Source organism: Girardinichthys multiradiatus, chromosome 4 (assembly GCF_021462225.1).
Source record: "Girardinichthys multiradiatus isolate DD_20200921_A chromosome 4, DD_fGirMul_XY1, whole genome shotgun sequence".
In the NCBI taxonomy this organism is placed as follows: domain Eukaryota; kingdom Metazoa; phylum Chordata; class Actinopteri; order Cyprinodontiformes; family Goodeidae; genus Girardinichthys; species Girardinichthys multiradiatus.
Window position 1 is genome coordinate 24,809,674 of NC_061797.1, and position 26,336 is coordinate 24,836,009.

At 39.4% G+C, this 26,336-nt stretch overlaps 1 protein-coding gene across 7 annotated transcripts in view; it reads right to left on the reverse strand.

The window, feature by feature from the left end:
* Positions 1-26,336, reverse strand: part of tjp1a (tight junction protein 1a) — a 117,820-nt gene that overhangs the window by 63,129 nt on the left and 28,355 nt on the right. The gene's annotated exons all lie outside the window — the stretch shown is intronic.

Consider the following 26,336-nt stretch of genomic DNA (forward strand, 5'->3'; position numbering starts at 1 on the left):
CCCTCATCTAAAACTGACTCAATAGCTGAACTTGCTTCCCCAATAAAAAGAACAGCTCAACAGGAGGGGAACGATTTTAAGGAAGCAGAGCATCGTCTTGCTGGAGATGCAGCAGCCGTGGGGACTGCCTCAAGCCTTGTGGTGATGAGATGCGATGGGACCCGACCCTGCAGACGTCCCAGCCTGTGCGTTAGCTGACTAATCCTCTAGCTGCCCAGTGCCAGGATCTAGACTCATCAGCTTTGGTGTTCTCTTTTCAGACTCATTTTTATAATGTCCCACTGGTCAATTCTAGCCGCTAATGCCCATCACAACAGGCCCTAATGCCAAGTGATTACAGAGTGCTGTTTTAGCATATTTGTTGCTTGAAAAGAAAGAAAGAGCCACCAGGCAGTGGAGTGGCTCCATGGTTAAAGGACAAGCCTGATGAGGTCAGCACAAAGGGAGCGGACCTAAAAGCCAGCCACTGCTAGGAAGGTGGGCACTGTGGGGCCAGAGCTGGGTCAGAACTGAGCTGGTGATGGAGCAGGGATTTACAATGTCCTATTCTATAGCATATTGTTCCGGTGAGATCACATACATCTCAATCCCCTGGGAATGCCCAAGAGAGATTTAATTTGTAAATCTATATTAAGTTATAGGTATATTCACAACAAAACAGATCTCCAAATTTCCATAACAATCATTAAAAAAAATGCATCAAATCTTTACATTGGCTGAATTAATCTAACAAAGACTGATTGATACATTTTGACATGCATTATTTGCAACATGCTTCATTTTAAGTTAAAACTTAAGTAAATTAGTTGCTCTTTGCAACCATCTCTAATTGTCATCTTCACCATCACACAATATACATAAAAATTTTACAGATTTTATAAAATGTTTATCCACTAGCTGACTTGGAAAAAAAACCCTACCTCCATTTGCTCATCCTAGACACTACATTTACCCATGACCATGTTAGAGAAGTAAAATTAACGAGACAACAAAATTAAATCTCAGGTTGTAACACAAATTTTACTTAATCATTTAAAAACCACTGTTAAAGTAATGCAATTGATTAGATACCACTAGCCTACCTGAGTTTAAAGAGTGATACAAGTATTAATCCCAAATACTTTGTTAAACTAGTCTTATTTGCTGTCATGCTAGCAGGTGTTGTTGTCTTTGCTTCTGAACAGAATATGATCAGATTCATTGTAACATGAGTAGCATCCTATTTTTTCAAAGCACAACTGTCTAAAAAGTATATGCTAAAAGGAGATAACAAAAAATAAATATGCACCAATGTGTGTGTATGTGATGTTTGCTGCAGCACCGGCAGAGACAACAGACTTCAGTGTCGAGATGTTGTTGGCCTCTGTTTGCCTACAGCTCTTGTATCACCTGGGGCTCTGCCTCAGTCGAACTAGTGCCAGTGGCTTGACCGTGTTGTACAGTAAACAACATATGGAGGCAGCCCTACTGGGACTAACACAACACAAAGTGGAAGAAACTCTAACGCAGTGACAGCACTATTATTTGGATGGTTTTCATAAGAAACACTGATGCCAGTCTTATCCTACCTTTTAAATGTTTGAACCACTCCCAAAGACACCAAGGAAAAAATATAGCATACAAACACAACAATAGAAAAGCCCTTAACTTTTAATAAAGTTTGACATTTTCCTGGTGGTTTGTACTACTGTACATTTTACTTAGATGAGGCAATGTCAAAGACTTAACAGCAAAGTTTCATTGCTGCTGTGTGCAGGTCTTGGAACTAGTTAAATAACCCAATGTATGAGTAGCAACATTATGTAAACCACAGCTACGAGGCTCTGATTAGTCGTATCGTCATGCTGTTAGCCAGGGTATATTATGCAGGGGCAGCAGACCTGGAGGAAGGTCAGACTGCATGACACATCGGGACACCAAAAAGTACCTGACTCACAACAGTTAACCTTTGGTTCATAGAAATCTACAAATGCATCTAATTAAATCAACAGAGGGAATCTACATGCTAAATTCATCATAAACTATCACACAATTTTGTTTTTCACTTAAATCTACAGACCAATTTTAAAACAAATCAATGCTTGTCAATTTTGACATGATTTCATGCTGTTGCTGCAAATTTGTTGGCTGCACATACATTATGCTTTATCCTTTTCCACCAAATCCCCTAGTTGGTCATTTGGATTAGGATGGTGACCGTAGAGACCTTGAACTCATGATCTTCTTACTGTGAGTCAACACTTGGTGGTCGAGCTATCAAAGCCTCCTTGCTACCAGTGGTCAAAAATATGATCTGACACTGGATCCATAAACTGTCTTAAACTACTGACAGTCAGAACCCTCAATGATTTCTTTGTTTTGGATTTATCTCACCAATCAGGAATTTATTTGTGTTCTCTGTCACTCGATTCATAAGTGCAGAAAACTGTTTTAATTTACTGCCATTACCGAGGCCCACATCACAGACAGAGTGACGGCAAGATAATGCAAATCAGCCCGCACACAAAAAATGACATTCAACCCAATTAAAATCAGACTGCTCAACTGAAACTAAGGAGACAGAAAGCAAATGATAAGAAATTAAACAGATATATTTTACACATTTTCCTCATAAAGACCAAATATCTAAGCGAGGCCAGATATGAGCTCAGTTAAATGCTATCCTTAATTACAGCATTTAATTTTTACCCAGTCATATGCTTTCTTACACTTACTACATGTTTGCATATCTTTTCATATTTTACTCCAGCTACAGCAATCCAGAGGGATTTACACATGCAATTTCAGTGTGTAAGTCAGTGCTGTTGCATCAGGATCCTCAGGAGCTCACTGTGGACTGAGAGCAGAACCAACCTGTTGTGACATATGTGCAAGGAGTGACATGATCTACATGACACTGCAACTGATAGGACAGGAAATATTGATCTAAAAAGCTGCACCTCTAAAATTAGATTCCTATAGGTTCTGGCTATAGTAGAGGCATGCTTCTCTTCAGTAATATGAGCCCATCAGCAGAGCTGTGCAGTGATCACAGCTTTGATGATAGAAATCACTACAACCTCCAGCAGTCTTGGCTGAAGTTGACCTAACAATGGTGGGGGTCCTTTAGACTGACCTCATGTTCCCTTCCTCCCTCCACCGTCTCTTACTGTGATAACAGAGACATTCCTGAGCTCGGCCTTGGCCTCACCACAGGCCTCTCCTTTAATGCGAGTGAAGTGTGTAGAATGCTAGACTGGAGAGCCGGGCAGACAGAGGTGAACAGATGAGAGGAAATGAACATTGATAAACTCAGGTCTGTTATGGCTAGAAGCACCTTGCCGGACTCAGAACAGAGGAATGAAACAATTCCAAACAATGCGCAACTGTGAAGCAAGCCAATCTATATGTGGCCATGGCTGGATTAGCTGTTTAGGGAGAATCAGAGAGATGGATTAAAGGAAATGATTAGATCCTCCATGCATGCAGATCAGATCAATGTACTGCTTGCAACCAACTATAAGGAAAACTGTATTTTACTATGAAATTGATTAGTTTAGTGTTTCTATAACTCATGCTGAGTTTTTACTTTACTGTGCAGAAATCTTCAGTCATCTCTCATGCCTTTATCTTTTTACTTTCAAGAAACCAGGCTTCTTTAACATTTTTAGTTGATCTTGATTAATAGTTTCTGAAAGTTGCTTGTATCTGACCTTTTTTTACAGGAATATTTGAAAGACTAGTTAACGCTGTCCTATGACTCATTCTGGTATAAAACAGCTCTTAAACACAAGGGTTGAACCAGTATTATGCAGTCATGGTAGAAGAACAACGACCAACCAGAGCAAAAACAAAGAACTGGAGCTCCGTGTGCCTCAGTGATAGAACAGGCAAACCAGAGGCTATAGTTCTCAATGGAGCAGTTACCAGTTTGATTCCAGACTCCAGCCCATTTCCTGCTTGTCTTCCCCTTTTCTCTCAGTCAATAGGCAGGTTGAAAGTAAACAAAATTCTTCATTGATAGAAACTTACTTAAAGTCTAAATCTAAAGACAGGAAGCATGACATGAAGATGGGCAGTGAAAACCATCAATTAAAGAGGAACATATCCTGGGGTGAGTTATTAGTGACAAGGAACAGGTAAGACCAATTACCAGAGGGGAATCAGCTGAGGAAGACATATGTGAGAATGTCAATGAACAGGAAAGAAAAAACTAAGAAACTAGAAAACTGTACAAATACCAACCAGGACATAAAAAGAACATACCAACAAAGAGATTCCAATTATAAAACCTAGATGGAAAATGAAAGTCAGAAACAGCTGTCACAAGGACAATTTAAAATAAATAAAATACTGAGTGTAGAGAAAAGGCTACCAAAACATAACAGCAACCATGATCTGCAAAGAGAAACAGTAACTGAAGAATAAAAGTCTAAATGGAAGCTTGACCAAGAGATGAAACTTAAATTAAACAAAACAAATCAATGCAAAGTCATTCATACTATGACAAAGAAAGCCTCAACAACCACTGATCAAATTACTTTGAAAGGACACAAGAAGGTCTGTCTCCTTACAATTCCAATATGTGTGTAGAACATTAAATTCATACTTGCATTATTTTTGGTTTTTATTTCTTAAATTTTTAATAACGTGTGTTGAAGTAATTTGATGCAACTTGCCTGTGATTAAATATCTAAAAGATTTAGTTAGTTGCAACCTTTAGGACAGCACTTAATAATAGTGTTACCATAATTCCAGCTTTGCACACTGAAGTTAAAGTCTTTCCTTTGATGGAAATACTACATAGGTCTGTAGATTGAAACACATTAGGCACTCAAACAGAAAATCAGTGAAATGACCAACTATGTTCAATTTAACTGTGATCACTAAAGGAGAAAAAAAAGAAAAGAAAAGAAGCTGCAACAGGCAAGATAGGCAGCGCACGTAAATTAAAAACATATGGAAGTTCCAAAAAAGAGCAAACACTTTGCTCTACGTGTCTCAGTCAGAGACAGAGAGGTGGGGTGGAAAATCAAATGAACGGCAAAACATATCGGTAACAGTGATATACATTACTGCAGAGGAGTTGAACAACAAGTATAAATCTCCACCACTCCTCTGTGCTGCTGGAAATCAATTCTCTCCATACTGGTTGCCACTTTATTTATGAGTCACCATTAGGGACAAACCATCAACAGCCATGATGACTGAATTGCTGCTCCACAGAGGTGGAGGCAGTAGGGGTGTCACAATCCCTCCCCTGTGAATCAAATGAATAACAACATTTAGAGATGGAATGTACACACACACACACACACACACACACACAAACACACTTTAAATTGCAAAGCTGGCACAATTACTGGATGGATGCTCTAGCAAACATGAAACGTTTCACTTTGTTTACGCGTTTATCTGCAACTTTATTTCGAGAGTTTATTTTGCCGTTGGATGCAGGTGATGTTTCCCCCCATCCAGCTTTGTGGCTGACAAAGCCAATGATAATCTCTATGTGATTTTATATGCATCTACACATGAATGCTGACAAGAGTGTAGCCCTGCGTGCAGAAAGGACAGGATCAAAAGCGACAGCGTCACAGAGTCGTGATGCTCCTTGCAACTGTGTCAAAGACCACGACTTTAAACTATAACGTGACCTTTCCCAGCACCTTACTTCACAGCTCCCTCATGCCCAATTTGACCACCATCACACCATCTCTACCTGTACTTCTTGCCTACTTTTCTTTCGGTCAGCTTACTTTGGGACAGGGGAGGTTAGCAAGCTTTATTAAAAGCAAACACGCAGGAACAATAACAAGGGAATTCAAGGATATGAGGACAGTTCATCTGCTGGTATCCCACTGAGGCTGAGAGAACATTCCAGTGAAAACGAGACAGAAATATATTATTGTGCCAAAAGTATTCACTCACCCATCAAAATCACTGAATTCAGGAGTTCCAGTTACTTCCATAGCCACAGGGATGTAGTATCAAGCATGCAGACTGCGTCTACAATTCTTTATGAAAACGTGGGTCGCTCTCATGAGCTTAGTGAATATCACAGATGTACTGTGATAAGATGCCACCTGTGCAATAAGCCCATCTACAGGGGTTGGACAATGAAACTGAAACACCTGTCATTTTAGTGTGGGAAGTTTCATGACTAAATTGGACCAGCCTGGTAGCCAGTCTTCATTGATTGCACATTGCACCAGTAAGAGCAGAGTGTGAAGGTTCAATTAGCAGGGTAAGAGCACAGTTTTGCTCAAAATATTGAAATGCACACAACATTATGGGTGACATACCAGAGTTCAAAAGCGGACAAATTGTTGGTGCACGTCTTGCTGGCGCATCTGTGACCAAGACAGCAAGTGTTTGTGATGTATCAAGAGCCACGGTATCCAGGGTAATGTCAGCATACCACCAAGAAGGACGAATCACATCCAACAGGATTAACCGTGGATGCAAGAGGAAGCTGTCTGAAAGGGATGTTCGGGTGCTAACCCGGATTGTATCCAAAAAACATAAAACCACGGCTGCCCAAATCACAGCAGAATTAAATGTGCACCTCAACTCTCCTGTTTCCACCAGAACTGTCCGTCGGGAGCTCCACAGGGTCAATATACACGGCCGGGCTGCTATAGCCAAATCTTTGGTCACTCATGCCAATGCCAAACATCGGTTTCAATGGTGCAAGGAGCGCAAATCTTGGGCTGTGGACAATGTGCGTCACTGCCAAGGACTACCGAACCATTCTTGAGGACCATGTGCATCCAGTGGTTCAAACATTGTATCCTGAAGGCAATGCCATGTATCACGATGACAATGCACCAATACACACTGTAAGACTGGTGAAAGACTGGTTTGATGAACATGAAAGTGAAGTTGAACATCTCCCATGGCCTGCACAGTCACCAGATCTAAATATTATTGAGCCGCTTTGGGGCGTTTTGGAGGAGCGAGTCAGGAAACATTTTCCTCCACCCGTATCACGTAGTGACCTGGCCACTATCCTGCAAGAAGAATGGCTTAAAATCCCTCTGATCACTGTGCAGGACTTCTATATGTCCTTCCCAAGACGAATTGACGCTGTATTGGCTGCAAAGGGAGGCCCTACACCATACTAATAAATTATTGTGGTCTAAAACCAGGTGTTTCAATTTCACTGTCCAACCCCTGTATATACAGAAATATCTATATACTGCCCAGTTGAGGTATTCTACCAAAGTGTAAGTGATTAGAAATGACAACAACTCAACCACAAAGATGTGGGCATTGTAAAATCACAGGAGTCAGCAGCAGCAGATGCTGAGGTGCATCTTGCACAGAAGTAGCCAACTTTCTGCTTAAAATAAACTTAAGACCAGTGTGTAAATAGCTTCATTCAATAAGTATTCATGGATGAGCAGCTGCATCCACCAAGTGCAAAGCGTTGGACACAGTGCATGTAAAGCACACCGGCAATGGACTTTAGAGCAAATTCCATGCTCCCAACTTTGTGGGACCAGTATAGGGATGGCCCCTTCCTGTAAACCACTGTTCAAAGCTTCAAAGGTTCATAAAGACATGTGTTGGGACCCAGCCATGTATTTCAACATTAAACTCCGGTACGGACTTTTCTGAAACTTTCAAAATAAATTGCATTTAACTGACTTCCAGCAACTGAGGAAAGGGGGGTAGCAGCAGACTTCCCATGATGCCTCTGTCTGAATAAGAGCACCCCTCTCCAACAAGCCGACCTCTTCCACACCGGTGTTCATCGGGATAGGAGGGGGACAAAGTATGCTAATGTCTTTTGCTGGCAAAAAGACATAAACTCTTCAAACTGGATCCAAGTCATAAGATTACGCCATCATATGCACAAGTTAAGTATGAGTGAAGCACTGTTTGTGTACCCGGTGATTTCATTCACAAAGAGGGGAAATTAAGGTATAAGCATTGCTGACTTTCTCTCCGAGCCCTGCAGAAGCAAACGGTGTTTGAGAGAAGCCCCTGCAAAGACGCGGTCTGGAAGGAAGACAGCAGAGACCGCATCATCGTGTTAACCCGTGTGGTCAGCGGACAGGACGGGCCGCCCAGCTACATCTCCGGAGCTAACCCTTTTGTTCACAGAGCGAATGCACCTTCAACCCCCCGCCAAGCTGAAAGCTAACCGCTTGTTGACTGTGGACGTTTCTTCAAACTTCGCCCCTTGGACAACATTTCCTTACCATGGTCAGAGGTTAGGTTTGGGCAGATTAACAGTTAGGATGAAATGATCTGAATGTTTTCATTCTATGAAGTTTGGTTTTGTTTGTGTGAAACTCGGCTATCTTAGTGCTAGCAGGCTATCTGCAGCAGACGTGCCCTGTTTGTGTTCTTTGTATGTTTTTAAAGTTAAGACAAACTTTATTTAAAGGGTGATTTTTAAACAGAAGATTGATCATAACGCGCCGTCCGCGCTTATGCATTTTAACCCTTTTATTAACCCTGGTATTTTAAAGGTATGAGTTGATTCTGTTGCTAAGCTATTAGCTTCTTTTGTTAGCTCAACTGCTAACCGGTAAGAACACGTGCTTGCTACTAAAGAGTATTTAACAGAAAGGTTGTTAGTTTTCAAGCTAGTGAATAATGGTCCCTAAACATCATTTACTAGATTTGAAAACTAAGTAAACACCATTAAGCCCCATTTCTCCAGAAATATTTGGCTCTTTTCCAAAATACTCCCTTAATAATATTTCTTCAAATATTATTTCAATAATTATTTATTTTCAATAAATAAGACACTAATGAGACACCGTTGAGAAATGGTCATCCAGAAGGTTGGTTTTATTCAGCAGATCATTATTTAAAACATTTTATTAAAATAATATTTTATCTGATCTTGCATTGTGACTGGTTGTCTAAACGTTTGCTGATTATTGCTTAAGTTAGTTCGCAGACTAACTTAACTTCATTTCCAGATCCTTCAAGATAATCCTTGGTTCTGAAACATAAACATTGAATGGTAATGTTGCATCACTCTTTTGGTCATGGGTTTCAATCATCCTTAATCAACTTGTTTATATTGTACATAGCCCATTAGTCTTCCTTATTCTGTAATTCTGCTTGGTAGTTTAGTTGGATTGTTTTAGCATAATAAAGAGTTTGTTAATTGAAATATGTTTGACTTTGAGTTGACTTATTTTTGTTAATAAATTCTTGTATTTTAAGAAATTGTGTGAATTCATTCCATATGTGTGCAGTTTATGCTGTTCAATAATGTCAGAGCTTGTCTCACACTTTTCTATTTTGTCCTAATACCATCGCCTTACTGGGCTGGTATTCACAGGACAACCCTTAACAGACCGAAATATTATTTGATAAAATATTAATATTAAATAATCTCAGATTAATAATCACAACACATGAATAAGTGAGTTTGGTGTGGATGACAACCCTGCAGAAAGTGCGACCTTAACCCGATAGAACACTTTTAAGAGGAATCCAGGCCTTCTTATTCAACATCAGTGTCTGACCTCACTGATGCTCATCTGGAAGGAAGGTCAGCATTCCCATATACCCACTCCTAAAGCTTGTGGAAAGCCTTCCCAGAAGAGTTTTACCTGTCACAGCTGCAAAGGGTGGGACATCCTATTAAACACTATGGATTATGACTAGGATGTTACTTAAATTAATGTGTGAAGGCAGATGAACAAATACGCTTGGCAATATAGTTTACATCCTATGAGTGGGTGCCTCTGAGAAAAATAGTTTTTTGACAGGTGAAAAAAAATACCCCCTTTTTTTTCTCTGCAGTCCAAACAAAGATTAGGTTGAGCACAGATGTTACCAGTCAGATATGATCGCTGCTGAGAGGAGGTAAAAGAAAAATGGAAGGCTGGGAGAAAAAGGCGTTGACCTGTGGCTGATAAAATTCCCAGCACCTGACTGATCAGTCAGGTGATGCTCTGCACTCCTCTCTGCATCATCTCTCATTCTTAATGAACTACTTCAACTTAAAACCACCACACAAATTTGTGCCGAATGGTGAGGAGTTCCATTCCTCCATTTTACCATATCATCCAGCACAGCAAAGGGGATCAGAACACTTTGTACTTACTGTTTACACAGTTTCCATCAGCTGCTCTGTGTATTAACACACCCTCAGGGGGGAAAGGTTCTGGCCACACCTGTTTAGTTTTATAGTAAAACTGATATTATGCTTCTTTCTCAAAAAGATCCAAACTTTATATCAGCAAACACACTAATCAGCCATAACATTATGACTATTAATGAAAAAATCAACCTTTTTCCACTAAAACCTCTCAAACTACAAAGATGATGGACAGAAGAAGAAGAACATGTGGTGGTGTCCTGGAGTGTTTGGTATCTGGCTGTTGCTGTAGAGCTTTCAGGCCCCTGTGTATTTTGGAGTGGGTTCTATGCGGAACGGGCTTGCTTCCCACTGATCACATCTGATTTGCATCTGGAGTTTTTCTCCAGGTTGTGTTTTGTATTGCCCTCTTGGAGGCAGTCCTGGTACTGTAAGGGAAGTGCTGTTGCAATATGGAGCGGAGGAGGAATGACTACTTTTCAAAAATATTTAAATAGGTGTCAAAGTAAAATGCAGGTTTTACTTTGACAAAAAATGTTACTCACATCACCTCTCAGTGGTTATAATATTGTGGCAGATCGCCTAATGTGCCAGTAACATTAAAGTGCACATGAATTTGTACCCATCTCTCTAATGCTGTTCCCTCTGATGCTACTGCCACTCTGCGAGGCAGCGACATCCCCAGTGGCCTTTTCTGAAACGTCAATTTCAGTTAATTAAATTTTCTGGCATCTGCTTTGCTCATGAAGTCACAGAGGGAGCCACAACAGTGCAAGCATCTGCAGATCTGTCAGGAATTTTAATACAAGTGAATTATGAAACATAAAGTGCGTTACAAACAAAGGCTTTTATTTACTTGGATGCAGAGATGTTAACCGCACATAACTCATACGGTCCAAATAGAAGACTAAGAGTGGGAGAAAAATTTAGAAAAGCTGATGAGTCTTTGGCTTTCCCTTTATCTGTTTCACCACACAATCTAAACATCAGCTCTTAATCAGTTCCTACAAGGTTTGAAGAGATTTTAAAATTTAGAATGTAAAAATGTAAGGAAGTGTAAAAAGAGGTGAAATTTAAAGAAGTGCCCCCTTTTAGATAGCTCACTTTAATGAAAAATGGAGAACAGTGCAGATGCTGTTAGTGTTAGACTCAGAGGCAGATTTTTTTGTAGTAAAGCCCTGCCCTCTGCAGGATTAAAGCTGCTACTGACCTGTTTTCCACACACCGAGAAGCTCCTGTATCTTTTTCCTCCTTCAGAGGAACAAAAGCGCCACCAGTGGACAAACAGTTGTACTGCAATGTGGTCAGAGAACGACCTGATCTTGTTTGCCTGAATGGTAAATAGGTAAATAAACCCAGCAACTAATGAGATCCTTTTAGATAAAAGTTCTGAAAAGTAATGAGAAGAAGCCAAAAGATAAAATAATAATTTTGTACACACTTTAAAATATTATGAGAAAGTATGTCTCCTTGGAGTAAAACAGAAATGCATAATCATTTCTTAAAAGGTTAACAAAAATAAAAGCATAAATCATATAATTTTTTTTAACTTCTCCATAGAAACCCAGCAGATAGTTCTTGATGTATGAACTTTGAGCCTAAATGCCACTGACGTCTCTTGATCTCTGCACTCTGGAAAGCAGTGAGGAAAAAGTGCCAACTCATCTTTCCCAAACAAAAACAACGCACACACACTGTTATCTTTCATCCCTTCAGAGCAAAAACCAAAATTCCTGGAGAAGGAGCCAAATCCTTACTTTATCAGCCAAGACCTACAGTAAATGCAGCTTTAAAGTCTTTTATGCCACCTTAGGTAAATTTGAGCACATAGTCAGTGTGAGAACATACAACAAAAGCAAATCAAATAGAAGGATAATCTACACAAGCTTTACTAACACAATGCTTTCCTCAGCCTTAACCAATGATAATGGCAGATCTGTGTGCAGCATTCTTATATGGGTAGTGCAGATTTTTTTGAGTGGAGGTTCTGTTTAAATAAACATTTAGCAAGAGACCATTGTCCCTTCCATGTTGTCAGCTTTGAATAGAATAAACCTTTTGATTTTGCAACAGGCAGTAATTGACATCCAGGCAGCATAGATTCATCTTCTTTTCCAGGACTCTTAGTCGTTTGAAAACGATCCTAGTGTTCTCACAATCAGCTAACCATTACACGCTAATATGTAGATTTCTTTGCAAAGAAACAACAAAAAACCTTTGTTTCAGTTGCTGGCCAGCTTTTTGCATGTTTCCACTGGTATTTCTGGGCTAAGAGCTCCAAATCTTTGAGGTCAGCGGGCCTCCTTGCCATAACCCTAATCTTTAGCTCACTCCACAGATTCTCAATTAGACTCAAGTCAGGACTCTGGCTGGTCCACTCCAAAATGAACTTATAGGTAGAATGTGCTGAACTCAGTGTCTCTGTTTTAGCCTAAGACCTACAGGGGTTGGACAATGAAACTGAAACACCTGTCATTTTAGTGTGGGAGGTTTCATGGCTAAATTGGACCAGCCTGGTAGCCAGTCTTCATTGATTGCACATTGCACCAGTAAGAGCACAGTGTGAAGGTTCAATTAGCAGGGTAAGAGCACAGTTTTGCTCAAAATATTGAAATGCACACAACATTATGGGTGACATACCAGAGTTCAAAAGAGGATAAATTGTTGGTGCACGTCTTGCTGGCGCATCTGTGACCAAGACAGCAAGTCTTTGTGATGTATCAAGAGCCACGGTATCCAGGGTAATGTCAGCATACCACCAAGAAGGACGAACCACATCCAACAGGATTAACTGTGGACGCAAGAGGAAGCTGTCTGAAAGGGATGTTCGGGTGCTAACCCAGATTGTATCTAAAAACATAAAACCACGGCTGCCCAAATCACGGCAGAATTAAATGTGCACCTCAACTCTCCTGTTTCCACCAGAACTGTCCGTCAGGAGCTCCACAGGGTTAATATACATGGCCGGGCTGCTATAGTCAAACCTTTGGTCACTCATGCCAATGCCAAACATCGGTTTCAATGGTGCAAGGAGCGCAAATCTTGGGCTGTGGACAATGTGAAACATGTATTGTTCTCTGATGAGTCCACCTTTACTGTTTTCCCCACATCCGGGAGAGTTACGGTGTGGAGAAGCCCCAAAGAAGCGTACCACCCAGACTGTTGCATGCCCAGAGTGAAGCTTGGGGGTGGATCAGTGATGGTTTGGGCTGCCATATCATGGCATTCCCTTGGCCCAATACTTGTGCTAGATGGGCGCGTCACTGCCAAGGACTACCGAACCATTCTTGAGGACCATGTGCATCCAATGGTTCAAACATTGTATCCTGAAGGCGGTGCCGTGTATCAGGATGACGACGCACCAATACACACAGCAAGACTGGTGAAAGATTGGTTTGATGAACATGAAAGTGAAGTTGAACATCTCCCATGGCCTGCACAGTCACCAGATCTAAATATTATTGAGCCACTTTGGGGTGTTTTGGAGGAGCGAGTCAGGAAACATTTTCCTCCACCAGTATCACGTAGTGACCTGGCCAATATCCTGCAAGAAGAATGGCTTAAAATCCCTCTGACCACTGTGCAGGACTTGTATATGTCATTTCCAAGACGAATTGACGCTGTATTGGCCGCAAAAGGAGGCCCTACACCATACTAATAAATTATTGTGGTCTAAAACCAGGTGTTTCAGTTTCATTGTCCAACCTCTGTAAAGTACAGACAGTTATGCAATCCCCAAAAAGGTCAGGCCAAAGGGCAGACTTCTCAGAGCGGATCAAACATATCAGATGCCTTTATGTGGCAGAATCAGACACAAACAAAAATACCTGCATTAAAATCACTGGTAAGCTTGTGGAACAGATCCTATTGTGGTTACTGTATGTAGCAGCACAGGTTGTATGTTTAATTTAAAGCACTTAGGTGTATGGACCATTCAAAGTGTGAGCAGAGTACATGCCTCAGCAGGTAGCCTCCTGAAATAGCAACTTTGATACTAATGGTGAACAGTACAGCCAGAGGCTTCTGACAAAATCATCCAAAGAGCCCGCTTTTTTCCTCTCCCTCTTTCACATACAAAGACAGCCAAAGAAACACTCCATCACCGCAGGCTCTGGTTTCCTCTTGTTTTTCTTTTCTTTATTATTCAAAGCCACTTGATTTACTCCTCTGTGCAGACAGACGCCACACAGCGAGGTTCCAGGTTGGCATCATGACCTCCCTTGGGGCGTCTCACTTGACAGAGGTTCACATTTCTGGTGGCCAATTTAGTTTGAGGGGGGGAAATAAAAGTCAAACGTGAAATGGGAGTCCCCTGGAGGTGCCTGCATTGTGGAAAAGGTTAGAGAAAGAAAGCTCTTCTTGTATTTGCATTGGACAGAGGTGAGTGACACTGGAGAGAGTTCAGCACACAAACAGAAGTGGATGGAAGTGACATGATTTATTGTTTATACAAACATTTTCTTCTCTAATTTGTATGCCAATTTGTTTCCACTATAATCGCTTTATCTTCAGTTCATGTCTTCATTATTGCTCGTTGTACAATTTTTCATCCCTTTTTGTGGGTGTTCTGGCAGTAGAAATTGTAGTAAGTGCCCTAAATTACAAACAGTATTGTCCAAAGGTTTCAAACCACCTCTTCATCTTTTTTTCTTTCAACTTTTATCTTTTTGAAATTTAGTTCTTCCACAGTCTGGCAAGTAGCATAATACCTCCGGTGAGTTTTGATCTGCATCACTTTTGATGGGGTTTTGGGACTGCCAGAAACTTGATGTCAGCCTGTTTCTTTGGGATTATTTTCCTACTGGAACACTTAAGTTGTTGCAAGTCACATGGAAATGAAGAATTTGAAGGCAGTCCACCTTTTTCACTAATGCAGCAACTTTGTACAATGCCCACACCACGATGCTACCACCACCATGCTTGACAGCTGGTACAGTATTATTAGTTTTGAAAGCCTCACCTTAACTCCCCCAAATGTTTGTCTTGACCTTGCAGCCAAAAAGCCAAATCTTTAGCTTTTCTCCAGAAGCCATTTGGATTTTCCAGATTGGCAACTGCAACAATTTAGTCAAGCTTGAAGATGTCAATTTTAGGGCAAGGGCTTCTGTTTTGGTGTGTATCCTCTCAGTCTAATGTAAACCTTTCTTCACTCTTGACAGTGACACTGGTGTTCTTATTGTTTTTAGTTCATGTCTTGGTAGGTCCAAGGTTACTTCTGAACATCCTAATAAACTTTCTTTCATCTGAGGACAGACGGTTTAGGTATCCAAATAGAGAACCAGTCAATCTATTGAGTAATATCAAAACCAAATAGAAAATATCAGCTGCACTTAATCATGCTACCCAACAAGACGTTGACAGGCCTTGAACATGTCAGGTTAAAATGTTATTCTAGAACCCTGAAGATTTAGGTGAATGTATAGTATGTGTATATTGGAACTGGTAACCCTGTGTGGGTTAGAGAAAATCCAAATATAAATTAAAAGTGTACCCAATTATTATTTTTGCACATTATCTCTTTTGTATGTTATATAACCATTCCACTCTGGATAAAGTAGAGTTTTTAAATAATAAAAAGCCCCAAAATAATTTTACATAGGAAGTTTAAGAAGTGTACATATTAGATTAGAATAAAATTATCTATCCCCAAGATTTCAGCAACATGAAGCAAATGCAAGTCCAATTTTACTAATGACCACTAAGTGATGACACAAACATATTTGTGCCGACATTTTAGGGTCTACAAGTTAAAATATTTTTGCCCAAGTCTAATGTTATTTTGTCTGTAGAAACATTACTACAAAGATGGAGAAATTGATGTATGCTTCCACAATGCCAAATTCTCCCTCTTCTCCAGACATTCTCTCTTTTGGCTCCACTATTGCCAATATAACAAATTAAGAGGTGGAGTTTCTCATCTAAAACAGCAGCTCACAAATCAATATGTAATGTGATTTAAACATTATCAAGTTTTAGGGCTCAGTAATGTTAGCCATGGGTTATAACATGGACGAACATGGACTCTGAACTGTACACCCAAAGGCCTGTATGTACTTTTCCACACCTTTCATTGTCACATTAACTTACCTATTAACCTATTATACCTATTACCTATTAACTTGCCTAGCCCAGCCCAGCCCAGCCCAGGAAGAGGAGGAGTCATAGCTGACTCCCCATGATGTCACAGTTTGAACAAAACGCCATGTTCCAACATGGTGGCCTCTTTATTCCGTGTTGTGTTTTAAAGTTAAGACAAACTTTATTTAAACATTGCTTTTTTAAACACAGATCGGCCAAAATGCTCTGTCAACTCCTATGCATTTTAATTCTTTTATTAATGGTATTTTATTTGTGACTTTAAGGGAGCGATAGCATGCTATGCCTTTCCGGTGGTAGCTGAAACCGCTAACGGCTAGCACTAGCTAAGTAAGGGGTAACACATAACTCACCGCCATCTTATGAGTCAGTAGGCTTTGTTGTCACCAGGTGAGCGCCAGTTAAAGATCCTTTATCCAGAAAGGTTTTTAGTTTCCATTTAAGGAAATAATATTTCCCTAAATATTATTGTACTAAATGCAATAGCTAATTAAACTCCAATTAAAGATAATTTCTCCAGAAAGCTTTTTGGTTCTTATTCAAAGTAATATTTCCTTAAATATTTTAATATTTCCTTAACAATATTTCTTTAAATATTATTGTACTAAATAAAGGCAGCTAATTAAACACTATTGAGACTTAGTCATCCAGAAGGTTGGTTAATTCAGCAAATCAATCTTTGAAGTGTTATTTTATTAGAATAATGTTTTATCTGATGTTGCAGTGTGATTGGTGGTTTAAAGGTATTACCTAAGTTAGTTCCAAGACTAACTTAACCTCATTTCCAGATTCCTCAAGATAATCCTCAGTTCTCAAACATAAATAACACTGAATGTTAATGTCGCATAATTTTATTGGTTGTGGTTTTTTAACCATCTTTGATTCACTTGTTCATATTGTATATAATTAATTGGTCTTACTTATTCTTTAATTTTGCTTGGTAGTTTTAGTTGGTTTGTTCTAGTATAATAAAGTCTGTGTTGACTGAAATATTTTTGACGTTGAGTTGACTTATTTTGGTAAATAAATTCTTTTATTTTAAGAAATTGTGTGAATTATTCCATATGTGTGCCGGGTTTGCTAATCAGTAATGTCAGAGCTTGGCTCCTCCCTTTCACTATTGTTCTAATACCACTGCCTTATTGGGCTGGTATTCACAGGACAACACTTAACAGACCGAATTATTATTCACTAAAATATTAATACTAAGTATGAAAAACTATAGTCATAATGATAATCACAGCAATAACAACACTCACATTTATTTGGTTTAAGTTGAAAAATATTACTGCCCTTTTTGGTGCTGTGCTCCAAAGAGAAAGTATTGCACAACCTGCCCTTTTTTGCGGAGAACCTGAAAAAAGGCTCCCTTATAGAGCTACAACAGAAAGCTAGAGACTTCTTATCCACTAAATCACTAAAATAAAACAAACTTTATATGACAGTAGACGTAAAACCTGACCATTCACATTACATTAACCTATATGTTGCGTTACAACCACGATCTGCCTCACTGGGGGCAAAGTAATTTTGCTGCCATAGAAACAAAGGAAAGGGGCTGCTGAGGATCCAGCCTGTCTCATTAGATGCGGCTGCTTCTTCTTCTGAGCTCACATGAAATGAGACGGATGTCAAACTGATACATTAACCCAGTCATCATTTCATTTTCTGAAAAATGTGTCATACAGAAATATGTAGGAGTCAGGGTTTCCATTCTTGAACACAAACAGCCAAAAATGTAAATGTATGTAAATATAAAAAAATAAAAAAATTGTTTAACTTCAGACCGAAATGTGCTTTACGTTAAAGGTAATACAGATTTAGAGTAAGAAAAATAAAATGATGCTGGGACCTGAATGAAATGTCTTTACCATATGTTGTAGAAAGAGTATTAATTAAGGTCACTTTTCTGCGCTACTCAGTGACTTTTGCTTGAATAATATCTGCTTGGCCCCAACAACAGAACTCTCTAAATTCTGAACTTCACGACAAAGAGACCACAGTCAATCCGTATTGAAATACAATTATCTCTAACCCCGTGATGCTGTGCCCTGGGGCCCCTCAAGGTTGTGTGACCGGTCCACTGCTGTTCACCCTATTCACACACGACTGTGCGTCTAAACATGAATAAAACATCATCATTAAATCTGTAGATGATACCACTGTAGCGGGACTCATTCATGGGTTAACTATTTTTTGAACATATACAAAGTTGAACAGCTAAAACACCAGTTCAGGGACAACAGCCTGGTGCACAACAGCAGCAAAATAAAGGAGATGATCATTGATCACTGTGACCATAACTCAAGATTATACCATTACCAACTGTCAGCAACCGTGTAGCAGAGAGACTCAATAGCATTAAGTTCATCTGAGTGCAGATCTCTGAAGACCAGAAGCAGAAGAACAATGGGATCTCAGCAGACATCGCTTGCTGAGAAAACTAAAATAAAAATCCTCACAGCATTCCACAGAGCTGTGTTGGAAAATAAGTTGACATACTGCTGCTCTAAGTGGTACTTGCAAGAAGACCCTGCAGAAGATCATGAGCAGGCCTTAAAGGGTTACTGAAGAGTCCCTGTCCTCTGTCCAGGTTGTGCTGCAAAGCTGCTGAATGAACAAAGCTCTGAACATTGTCATACCCTCCTAACACCCTCTCCCTTTTGAACCATTGCCATCAGCACCACAACATCAAAAACAGAATTACGAGCCTGCTGCACAGCTTTCTGCCCCAAGCTGTTACACAGCTGAACTGCTGTTAAGATAATCTACTTTGCATATATTATTGCACTTCTTCTGTAGTTTTTCTGCTTGCATCTTTATTTATTTGTATTTTCTGCTATTTAATTAATTATTCTGGAAGGTATTATGTTATAAATCCCAGAGAAACGCTGTTTCATTTTGTTGTTGCTATTAAGTGCACAATGACATGACAATAAATCATCTTGATTTGACCTTTTACTCTCTTCCTCTGAGGGCATTGTTTTTGCTGTCAGACTCTACCAAACTCCATGAAGTTTTCTGCTGGATAATAAACAAAAACATCTTCCAGTCTGTTCTTGCTGTTTCTGCCATAATATAAAAAAACCAGAAAATAATTAAAAAACATCAGAGTAACAAGGGGAACACAGCATGTGATAAGAATTAAATGAAAGCTGAAAGCTTATATGCAAACAGTATAATGAACTGAACTGAAGCATCTTACACAGAAACACCACTGGATTTACAACCAGCTAGTCTGATTTGATCAATAGAATTAATTAAATTGATCCAAAAAGGCTCATCCTTATAATAATTTATTCTTTATTGATGGTTACCTACGTAGTGGTGAACAAACACTTCTATTAATGTAGGGTACACAGACATCTACAAAGAAGTGAAAGTGACAGCAAAAGTCATCTCCAACCAGCTGTGGCATATTAAATCTTTACCGAAAGTTGAGAGCAAAACAGAATAATAATCCTGATTTTCAGCCAATACTCCCACCATTTTCATTTTTCTTAACCATCATGCCCTCTTTAGCCATTGTCTCCCCTCATCTTATCTGTTCATCCCCTCTGGTAATTTGTTGTTTGCCTCCTCTCCTTCCCCCTCCTTCTGTGTCCATTTGAGAAATGCTGACCAGCAACACTCTCTACTGTGGCCAATCAATATCACACAGAGGACAGCAGACTGCTGGACATACTAATATGAGGACACTTCCAGTGATGTATGCAGACAGACATCCCTTAAGCCACTTTACCAAAGATCTCTTACACACACGGCACGCACATACACAGCCGACAAACCGAGAGTGATCGATTCATTTAATCTAATGTGAAAAGCTCCATATGACCCTGTGTTAAATAAGGCCCTCTCACTTTCATGCTACTGCTGAGGAAGCCGTAGATCATCGCTTCATCTATCTATAGAGTCAACATTGATCTTGCCCGCCCTTCCTGCCTGACATTACAAATGCATACAGCCACAGGATGATGTAACTTGAAGGGCAGAGAGCATGTCATTATGCAGAGGGCTCCCCATCTTTAAAAATTTAATGAATCACAGTGATCAAGATTAAACCTATATGGAACTCAAAAGTTGTGGCCTGTAGATTTGCTGCTGGGTAATGGCAAATGCAATTAGGTATGTCCCAGATGTCAGGAAAGACCTTTTAGACACGTATTAACAGCAGCATTGTAATGCTGAACACGCAAGGCAGGAGGTTTGGGATTTTTATGCTAATTTAAATAGAGCAGGCTTACTAGAAATGCAGGCTTCAAAGTCTGAATTGTCAATTTTACCTACACAGTGTTGCACATTCCCAAAAAATGTCACCCGAATGTTTTAATTAAACAGTCACAATAATCAGGCACTTTGCCACGTAAAGAAACTCCATGAGCAAAATGTTGTCTATACTTCAGCAGTTTGGAAAGTTATTTAAGTTTAAACAGAACAAAATTACTGCCACAATGAGAAATCCTACAAAAAATAATGTAACTAAAGTTTAGTTTAGCTTTGATTCACATTGTAACTGAAACACCCAGCAGGCATTTCATGGTGACAGCAATGTTCTCCCTAATGGTACAATGCACTCGTCAACACAGCAAAAACTGCTGAGGATCAAGCCCTATCCTTCAGCCCACATGACTCAAAAGCTCGACTGTCAGTTTTCCGGTGTCAGAATTTAAGCGACACTCCCACAGGTCCTGTGTCCATGCCCAGCTGGGTCAGAATTTTTGGCAGCTTTTGAATGCAAACACTGAATGCCAGAGGACCAGAGAGGCAGAAAACGTTCTTTATCTTGAGAAAAAACTAAATCCTGATGAAAACGTCACTCTGTCAATTGTTTGACCTGCACCACAGAGGAATTAGAATAGTGAGCAGAAGTCTTGCTCACAGAACATTTCATGTCTGCAGATGACAGAGTGCTTGTCAGGCTGAATGAAATATAGTCAAAGGTCACATCAACAACTGACAAGGGCTGTGCACCATATGATTTTCTAATTCAATACTAACGTTTAGGATTTTGGAAGTACTTTAAAGTGAAATAACTCACTGTTTCACATTGTAGGTTTTCATTTAATCACATTTAATATCACATTAAACGAAATATGTGAAACACAAGAATGGATGTGGCCCTTCATATTTGATAGATCTAATTAAACTCTAAAAGGTTTTATCAACTTACATTATGCAAACGAATGCATGATACCTAGTGGTGAAACAGTGTCTTGCAAAAGTCACATGTTTTCACATTAGATTTTACAAGGTAGACCAACAACAAAGTAGTACGTAATGTAAAGAGTAAGGATTAGGAGGCACACATTTCTAAAAATTACACATTTGTGCTCAACCCTCATTGCCTCTGATACCCCTACAATCAGTTCAACCAACTGTCCTCTTAATTCACCAAATTAGTAAATAAAGTCCACCTATGGATAATTTATTCTCTCTCAATACAGCTGTTTTTCCGTGAAGGCCTCGGGAGTTTGTCATTGAACATTATTGAACAAACAAACTTTATGGGAGAGTGGTAAGAAAAAAAGACATTGTTGAAAGAAAGCCATAAGAAGCCCTGTTTGATCTACGTCACAAGACATGTAGGGGACACAGCAAACATGTAGACGAAGGCACTCTGGTCAGATGAGACCAAACCTGAACTCTTGGGCTGACATGCAAAACTCTATGCATTGTGCAGCATGAACACTGCACATCACCCTGAACACACCATCCTCTCTACAAAACATGCATCATGTCAAGGAGATGCTTTTCTTCAGCAGTGACAGAGAAGATGGTCAGAGAAGATGGACAAAGCTAAATACAGGTAAATCCTCAAAGAAAACCTGATGGAGGCGGCAAAAGACACAAGACAATAAAGACAGAGTTACAAGGGAATGGTTTAGATTAAATGATATTCAATTGAGAATTTGTTGCAAGACTTGACAACTGATGTTTTTGTCTTTTGCAGACAAAAGGCAAAAATTTTAATCTTTGCCAAATGAAATATGGTTGTACAAAGCATTGCTTCAGGTGGCTGTATACAAATGCATCTTGTTTTTTTTTAATGTACTTAATAAAGTACAAAAAAATTGTAACATTATGTTTAAATAACATAATGTTTAAATAATATGAATACTTTTGCAAGGTAACGCAATAAAACCTATAAAATACTAAATAAAATAAAATAAGTGTTTTAAAGCCTCCTCTGGCTACATGAAACCCTGACAAATGCATATTTGCATTAGTTTTGATTGAGTTAATGACTTAATCAGTATCATTTATGGTGGGAGTAGATCAAATCAACAAATTTTGACTATGTTTTTATTTCTAACAATAATAATTAAGATTAAATCAACAATGGACTTAAATAACTGAAATAAGACCTGATGTCGCAGGCACACAAGAGGTCAGGGTACAGGCCCACAAATATAACACTGACCACTTTCAGCAAACTGTTTCAACTCAGCTAAGAAGAGGAACTTATGTGTGGAAGGTTTCATGTCTTTGTGCCTGAAAAACATGGGATGAACAGAATGAGTTATAGGGTGTTTGCAGACACTCCTGTCTATACAAAGAAAATATATTCCTCTAATCGGAGCACCCTGCTCCTTGCTGTCAAACCATTCAGTCATCTATCATTTAGCTCATCCATGTCCTGCCTTACATTTATCACTGCAATTTCTCTTTTACCTTTTGTTGTCAGCTGTGTTTTAAGGAGATGCAATCACAGGTTTGCGACCACCAGGGAGGCAGACGAACAGGACGTTTGACACACCTTGGAACAGGTCAGAGAAGGTTGAAAGTCTTTTATACTTTTGAAACCTTGTTTCTGCCTAAACATGACTTGGCTAATGCAGACCACACCTCTTTGTAAAGGTCAGTTAAAAAAATACTGTTTCTGTTGGTGTTCCAATGCCTGTTTTTCTCCACAATCCAAGTCTTGTTCTCATGCCACGTAGTGAGTTTTGCTTTTTGCAAGTTTGCTTTTTATTTTTATTAAACCTCCTCTAATCACCATGCTACTCCAACCTGCCTGCCTGCCTGTCCGCTTGTTTGCATTTGGGTTCTACTTCAAGGGTCATTCCTGACAAAGGTTGAACCGTTGCAGGCATTTATTTAAGCTCTCCCTGAAACTTATGTATATGTTCATGCTGACCTGTTCTGACAAGCTAAGGGATAAAGTCAAAATGTGTCACAAGATCAAGATGAAGCATGAGCAGAAACAACCAGTCAGAGAAAGACACCTTACAACTTAGCATGATATAGAAGAAAGATTTTATTTTACTCAACAGTGAATTACATGTTGGCAGCTACTTTGCATTATAGGACATGTACAGCTGCTATCGGCCTTTATTGAATGAATAATAAAAATAAATAAATCAGAAACTTGACCATATATTTTTCAAGTTAACTCTCCTGTTGCATTTTTGTTTTGTTTTGTTTTTCCATCACAAAATATAGCTGCCAGCTAAAGAGAGGGGACATTATACGGCACATTGTTTCTTCCATCTATTATTAATGCTTCAAAGTTTCACTTGTGGACATGCTGTGGTAGTGCACAGCAGGGAAAGAGAGTGGATGCTAATGTATTTATGCAACATGCCCTGAGCAGCCGATACTGATGCACAAAGTGAGGGGACAGTAAGACGAAACGGATACTCAGGTCACTTTTTACTCTGCATCTGTAGCTTTGATAGAAACCTAACAGATGAAATTAGAGTCAGTGTCTGAATGTTTTTGACCTCGGCTGAATATTGCACTGACAAAAACACTTACAGTTCACTGAGAATTGATGTTACTATATAGTATCTTGGCCAGAACGGAGGAATATTAAGATAAATTGAAGAGCGGGAGTTTCCTTTTCAGGTATCTGCGTGCTGTTCTTGCTGACTGGTGGTCAAATCTGACTATTGGAGTTTGACTCTGCACAAATCTCCCTGTCATTGATGTCTAAAGCAGTCTCTGCAAACATCAGGAACTGTTATGAATTTAATATTTGGTGATAGATTAAGAAAAAAAGACCCCCCTCCCCCTCTCCTACTTTTGTAAAAACTGTATAAAATAGCATGTGACAAGGAGAATTTATCTTTTAAATAGGTCGAGACTGATAAAAATAATATATTTTATCTAATGAGATTGATATAATTTGTAGAATGTAAATATAACTAAGCAGCCAAGCAAATGCAACAGTTAGTTACCTGTTTTATGAGGGCTATTGTTTTTCTACCTACTGATGCTAACCATGCCTCGTGTGTGAGACATTATCTGTATTCATTATCTACAGCAGACAGCTGAGAAATGGCTCATTAATAGAATAAAAGAACAATAATGAGACATCCGTCACAAAAGAAGTCCACTGCATGATTTTCGCAGGGATTTGTCAGCCTGATGTTTGTTGAAAGAGAACTAAGTTGGCTCTTTGTGAGCCTCTTATAATGAATGGAGATAGACTGCAGCTCATGACCAAAGATCTTTGTATGATTGCTTTACAAATAAATATTTTATCCATAGTGTCTAAAATCCCAATGCACAAGTCCAACTTAAGAGGGCTCTTGGAGGTTCTTAGAGTAAGATATATGACATTGTGCGATATAAGATTTTTTAAGTAGTAAGAAAAAGCACAGAAAGGTGTTAGAAAATGATTCTGGGCTGCCGAGGTAGATCTGCATGGACACATGATATAGGCTTATACTATCACATTACTTATTTGTTATGCATATTTATGACAGTTATAAAAATGGTTACCTGTGTGTATTACATCACAATCAAGAGACAGTCATTAAATGGCATATACAGGCACGTAACGTATATGATCACATTAATTACATTTTTATCTGAAACTGACCCAAAAAGGCAGCAGTTCACCATTAATCAAATACAACAAGAGTGAAAATATTCCAGCTTTGATGCTTTGACTTGACACACCCAAGATCCCAAGCAAAAAGTGAATGGATGGGTGTTAGATGACATGAGGTATCAGAAAGCAGAATTTATCTAATATATACCATTGCAATATTTTAAGAAAGCACAATATCTACTCTGCACACTGGAAGTTTCCCATCATTGCTTTAAGGTTTTGGTTTTGAAGATGATAAAACAGAAAATGTCCCGTCTAGCTGCCAGCAACACTACAGGACAGCCCATCTGCTCATGCTTCAGTACTGTCTGCAAGGTAAGACGAACTCATTTAGAACAGATGGCTCACAGCCAAATAGTATGCATCAGAGCACTCAGGTTATCTTTGAAAATTTATTAGACATTTTTGCCTGACTCTCAAAATTAAAAACTGATAGGCAACATCCTGCCAGCAGTCAGTTTAACTGACTGCTGCCAGGATGTTTCCTATCATCCTGCCAGCAATATGATAGCAATCCTGCCAGGATGGCTGACTGCTCCTGTGACTTTCTTTGCCGACCTCCTTCCCAATTAATAATGGATTACGCTGGAAACTCTCCCCTACCTAAACATGATCTTAAACTAGTCTTCTTCCAGTTCAGACAACAGGCAGGTTGATGAACAAATAGTGACTCCTTACAACAAGGCTCACCAGGCAACTCTCAATTAAGGCCATCTATTCTACAAAACACCCACACTGAGCGTGCACAGACTCAAATACTCGCACAAACACACGCCAAGCACACTCAACGTGAAGAGGAAGGTTGGGGGTGGAAGAGAAGACATTACACTGTGAACATTTATTAAAGGAGACATCTACAGAGGGTCAAGACATGAAGGAAACAGAAGGGGGTAGAAAGATTTAGCAGAGCTTTGCAGAAAGCAGACTTTTATCTGTTTGTCCGCGGACATGGCAGAAAAACCAGCCACACCAGGCGTGCATTAGCAATAGATTGGCGTGCTTTAACATCATAAACCGCTGGTGGCTTTCCCAAACAGCACACAGTCTGCATTTAACACAGAACACACACATGCACACAACACAAGCACACAGGTTTGCATGAATTAACCAGTGGGCCAAGCGCAGTTCTCAGCTCAATGGACAATCCCAGAGTTAGGGAGGCTTTTCAGATCCAAGCAGCTTACCTAATCATTTTATCAGATTAATACTTGTTATGAGAATAAATCAGTCATAGACAGAAATAAGGAATGTGTTAAACTGTGCTCATGTGAAATAAACCAAGGAAATATTACATAACTAGAGGTTATTCTGTGTGAATGTGTGCTGTTGTATTTGTGGTGTGGCGTG